Raw genomic sequence first — 6,000 nt, forward strand, 5'->3', positions numbered from 1 at the left:
TGTTGAATTTTGTTTTTGTCATCAAAGCTATTAAGGTGCAGTAGGGTAAACTGACATATTCTCTCCTTTACCATGCTTGACGGTCTTTTGGTTTGGGTCTGAACAGGGAGACCTAACAGGGAGGAGGGGGAAAGCAAAGGGCCAGGTTCCAGGAGAACATGGAGCCCCGGAACGGCACTCCTATGAGGATCAGTGCGGGGGAAGCAGATTTATGCAGATGGACAAGGTCACATTTGTTTTATTATATACAGGCCTCTGTTCTTGGCCTTGGATGCTTCAGTGATTTGGAAGTAAAGTCATATTTACTATAGTCACAGCTGCGAGGGATCACTGTGTGGATAAAAGACTCAAGATTTCAAAAGACCTTCAGTCTAGGTCAAAACAACAAATTGCAACTTGAGGGGAATGAATGCCAAGTCTTACATGTAGGTTTAAAAAATTCAGTTGCAGAAGGAGAGAATAGAAAGAATTTGGCCCATAACAAGTATTATGAAAAACAATCTGAGATTTTAGATGACACTGTACTAGCCCAACCTAATGTTAAAAATACTCCACCACCATCCCCACCCCCCAAAAAACAACTAATATAATTTTCGCTCCTATAACAGAAATGTCGGATTGTGTTCAGATGACTGCAGGTCGTCATATCACTGTACTCAGCACTGCACATGTTTCCAGATACACTGTTAATGAAAAATATTCATTTTAAATGTTTACGTTTATGTAAGAAAAGGTGTATGTTTGTGTGTAGTAATGGTTATGAACTGTCTTACATTTAACTTTCAAAATTCAGTTGCAGAAGTAAACCTTTATAAATTAATTTTAAAATTTTAAATGAATATCCCCTCGTGGCCATGTACCTTGCTAGACATTGAGAAGATAGTATTTGAACAATGCTGGAAGCACTTGGGAACGTTCTGGGTTCTACTTTTCAGAAAGATATTGTGAAAAAAGAACATACTCAGAAGAGAGTGAAAAAGAGAAGCGAGTGAGGGCGTGAAGGACTGCTTGGGCGCTGCGTGTGGGGCGGGGACCGGAGTACATATTCTTTACATTGAAGAGCTGGTAGGAGCAGCCGAAGGAGAGCTAAGACCAGTGACTACACGCTGTAAAGAGGATAGATCTCTGACCAGTACAGGGGAGGCATGCAACGGTCCTTACTATCCCATAGTGGATGAGACTGAGTTCCCTTCCTGTTGTATTCCCTATCAACTGGGACGATGGTGATGATGGTGATGATGACGACGACGACGACGATGTCGTGAGCAAAAATGGTTATCACTTATCGAGTCTACTAAATGTGTTTTTCACACATCACCTCCCAATAGTGCTATGAGGCTCAGAAAAGTTAAGTAATTTAATCAAGGTTTGAGCCCATCCAACCAACCCACAAAAGAAGGTTTTTGCTGTAACCATCTTCTTTAGCGAAGTGATAATTCAGCCTGTTTCAATGTTCAGCATAGAGTCTGACAGCCGTGGGTGACCAGCGTGCATTAGTTGAATGAGAAAGTATCATCTCTGAGTGGGAATGAAGCGCAGTGTGATGAGAATGGGGTTTGGACTAAATTCACCCAGCACTCCGCCACGGTTGTAGATCTTGAGATGAGCCCCAAAGGCAGGAAGCGTGTTTCCAGAGCAGTGCTGTCCAGCAGAACTTTCAGCAATGACAGAAACATTCTTGAACTGTGCTGTCCAACAGAGCAGCCATTAACCACGCGTGGCTACTGAGCACTTGAAGGGTGGCTAGTTCAATGGAGGAACTTGTTTTCAAGTTAGTAAAATTTTATTAACTAAATTTAAGTAGCCACAGTGTCTAGTGGATACCATGTCGCACAATATAGCTCTAGAGACTTGGATATTCCTTGCGTTTTCTGCACTGGACTGCAAGGAGGGCGACTCGTGAGGAGGGCGCGCAAAGGTCAGGACTGTGCTGACAGGGTTAAGTGTAGTCAGCTTACTCTGGGCTCCTCACATATTCACGTTGTCAAAACCCTTCCCTGCTGTGTAACACCTTTCACTCTATCACCGGGTTCAGTGCTCTCCATCCTCATGAACAACCTGCAGATAATAAGAAGCAGAGGTAGTTATTCACAGAAGAGGGAAACATAAACCAGCAAATGTAATTCAGAGAAATTTGTCCTCATGGGTTACAAGAAATGATCTTGTTTGCTTTTTGTGGCCCCTTGAGAGAAGTTAATATCCAGCTGCAGCCAATCCCCCCTTGGAAGTGTCCATCTGGCGTCATGTGGCCAGGGATACCACTCAGAGTAAGCTATTTCTCCCCCAGGATGGAGCCTCTATGGGTGTATTAGTAAAGAGTATTCTAACTGCTATAACAAACAACAGCAGAATCTTGATGCTGGGCATGGCAAAGGGGTTTCTTGCTCACATCGGAGTCCAATGTGATTGATGGAAAAGGGGGAGGGATTTGCTTTATCCAATCATTCAGGGTCCCAGACTCCCCCTCTCTGGTAGTTCCACCATCCTTCCATCCTTCAGGGCTTCAAAGTTGGCTACTGGCTCTTCAGCCTTCAGCCAGGTGATGTTGAGGAAAGAGAGCTGGAGGACTCTGTGAGAGGTTTCAGAGGCCAGGCTTCTAAGTAGTGTACATCACTCTCCCCCATTCCCATAGCCAGACTCATGGCCACGACTGACTGCAAGTCAGGCTGGGAAATTAGTCTAGTGTGTCCCCAAGACAGAGAGACACATACATGGATATGGGTGAGCACCAGCCTTCACCGTCACAGAGGCAAAATAACACCAAATACCATAATCAAAAAAATGCACAGCAAATAGAGGGGAGGTAAAGACTCCAATGTTCACCATGATTATACCTCAGCCCCCAGAAGGGAGTGAGTACACATTCTAAGTCTTGAAAGCATGCCCACGTTCTCCGAAGGAACAGCACCACAGTCCTAACTATTGCAAAGGCACTCTCTAGTCGAAGGAAAGCTGTCAGGGCTGCAGAACCAGATGGTGAGGCTGGTTTGAAATGGCCATCGCTGTCCCATGCAGCTGCAGCTCGGCCCCTCCTACAGCCCATCTTATTTCTATTCACCTGTCACCACCCATTGTACAGGTAATGGGTGGTAACAGGGAAAGCCTCCCTAGCAGCCTCCCCAACGGAGTCTTCTCAGTGGGCCTAAAACTTGACACTTAACTTTTTTATTACACAAGTAACATCCACTCATAGAAAGCTTGAAAAAAAGAAGAGACAGACATGAAGAAAAAAATCATTTATCATCACTTAATTGAATTGTCATTTTCAAAAAGGAGATTGAAGAAGGAAGGGGAGGGACCCTCAAATAACCCCCCTCAGCCCCTGTCAGCCATTCCCGTGGTCCTGTCCTCCACAGTGAAGGCCTCTGAACTCCATGTCTGTAACCACTCACACTGTATTCCATTCCCCACCCACCAAGGCATACAGTTATACTCCGAGCCATGGGACAAAAACTTCCAGGAAGGTCCTCTGCCCTTTGATAGGTTTCCCAGTGTCCACATAAAAGTTCTTCTCACCCTGGTCAGGTGGCTCAGTTAGTTGGAGCGTCGTCCCATACAGCAAAGGCTGAGGGTTTCATCCCCTGCAGGGGCGCATGTGGGAGGCAGCCAATCGATAATTCTCACATCAATGTGCTTCTCTCTCTCCCACTTCGTCTCTCTCTAAAATCAATAAGCATTTCCTCAGGTAAGGGTTAAAAAAAGAAAAGTTCTTCTCTAATAGAGAAGAGTTGAATACAAAATCGTTTTGTTATGTTCTGTGTCATTTAAAAGGGGTGGGGTGAATTAGCATCATTTGAACATTTGCTTTTTGCCAGGCAAGCCTAGATGCTTTATACCTGTAACCTCACATTTTTGTCTTTAAAGTATCCCCTGAGACAGATAGTAATTTCCCAACTTTACAGGGGAGAAAACTAAGTCACAAAGAGGCCAATAACTTTCTCAGCATTGCCCAGAAATGATGGATTCTGTGCCTTTAATCAGTCTTCCCAGTGCCCCTAAGCTCCAGATATGATAGGGAAGATAAGGGAGGAGGATTTCTGGAAAAGCTCCTATGAAGTGGTTGGTGTCTGGGCCATGTCAGGCTGCACATTAAGTTCCAGGTCAGAAAACATTTTGAGGCAGAGGCTGTGTCTTCTCCTAGGTATCCAGCTGGTGACCCAACCAGTGGACTGCTGTAACCCTTTCTCCTTCCGCCCTTCCAGCCGACAGTGGTGGTGACTTTCTCCTGTTGCTATTCTCTCTTGATCACCACTTCCCTGCAATAAAAAGGACCTTTGTTTTGATTTAAAACAAAAGCAGAGTACATACATATTTACTGAGAGCCTCCTCTTTGTCAAATCCATTGCCAAGTGCAGAGAATCCTGTGATAAGCCAAGTGTCAGATGCAAGAATGGGGAGCTTTAGTCTGTGAAGGAAAGACAGATTTTTAAGCACATATTTTTAATACAGTATGAAAAGAACAGTGACAGAGCTGCACACAAGGTTTTGTGGGAACACAAGATCACGGTCAATTGGCCAAACAAGAACAATGGCTGTCTCACCATATCTTCCATGACTTTCGGTCATCTGTCCTCTGGAGGCCAGTGGACAACAGACCATTGTGTCTCGACCTTCGAGATCATTGATTCGATCTTTTCATTTTACAAAGGAGGATATGCAGGCCACATTTCCTCAATGTTTGCTTTCCCTGCCCCTGTTTGCATCACCCCTCAATGCCCCATAAAAAAACATAAAACTCTGTAGGGAAATAATCCCAACTATTCATTTTAGTAGTTTTATAACTTTGTGTGGTTACTTAGCCTCTTTCTGCCCAATTTATTCATTAGTAAATGGATTGGTAATGGTTCCCATCATTGACCACTGGCTCCCACCTCACTCAGAGGGAAGTTACAGCCTAGCAGTAGCCTACCGAGCTCTCCTGAACCCTCTACTCTGTCAACTCCCACACCTCCTTGCTCCCTCTCTTCCATCCACTCCTGTCCCCACCGTCCCCTGCCTTGTCCTTCAACCCTACCAGGCTCACTCTCAATGGAGTACCTTTAATCCAACAGATCCAACAGTTCCTTCTACCTGGAACGCTCTTCCCTCAGGTACCTGCATAGCTGACTTCTCTCTCTTTCTTCAAGTCTTCCCTCACATTTGCTCTCTCAACCAGATTGAACATGACCATTCTATTTCGAATTGCAAGCTTCCCTGGCTGGGTAGCTTATTTGGTTAGAGCATCATTCCTATATGCCAAGGTTGCGAGTTCAATCCCTGGTCAGGGCACATGCAAGCAGTTAAGGAATGAATAAATAAGTGGAACAACAAATTGATATTTCTCTTTCTCTCCCTCTCTCTTTATAAAAATATCAATACATAAAAATTAAAAAACAAACAAAAATTGTGACCTGTCCTCCCTCCACCAGGATTTCTAGTCCCTTCACCCTGCTCTAGTTTTTCTTTTATTCTTAGCACTTACATCTTCTGTCAAACTTCACAGCTTGTTTGTTTTACCTATTGCTTACTGTCTGTCTCCTTCTCCCTCCCAGGAGAACGTGGGCTCCACAGAATGGGATCTGTGTCTGATTCGTTCCGTGAATCCCAGGATCCTACGACAGTATCTGAAACACAGTAGGTGCTTACTAGTCAGTGCTCATAGGTCGTTGTCAATAAATAAGTCATGTCCGTGAAGTGCTAGGCAACTGCATGTCATGGGGTATTATCAAAAACAACAACAACAGCTCACACTCAGTCATTGCCAGGTGCTGTTCCGAGTGTTTACACCTATCTCATTAAGTTCTCATAGCAGCCACAGGCAGTGGGCGCTTATTATCCCCATTTACAGGTGAGAAACTGAGGTACAGAGATGGTGATGCAACTTTCTAATGTCACTGTGCCAGTAAACTGTAGAGTCAGGAATAGTGTGGCACCAGGGCCTATACTTTTAATAACTGTGCCACCCTGCCTCTCTCAATAAACATCGTTTATGTGTTTAGGTCAATTGAAAAATGAATCAGC

This window comes from Desmodus rotundus, chromosome 3 (assembly GCF_022682495.2).
Source record: "Desmodus rotundus isolate HL8 chromosome 3, HLdesRot8A.1, whole genome shotgun sequence".
Taxonomy (NCBI): domain Eukaryota; kingdom Metazoa; phylum Chordata; class Mammalia; order Chiroptera; family Phyllostomidae; genus Desmodus; species Desmodus rotundus.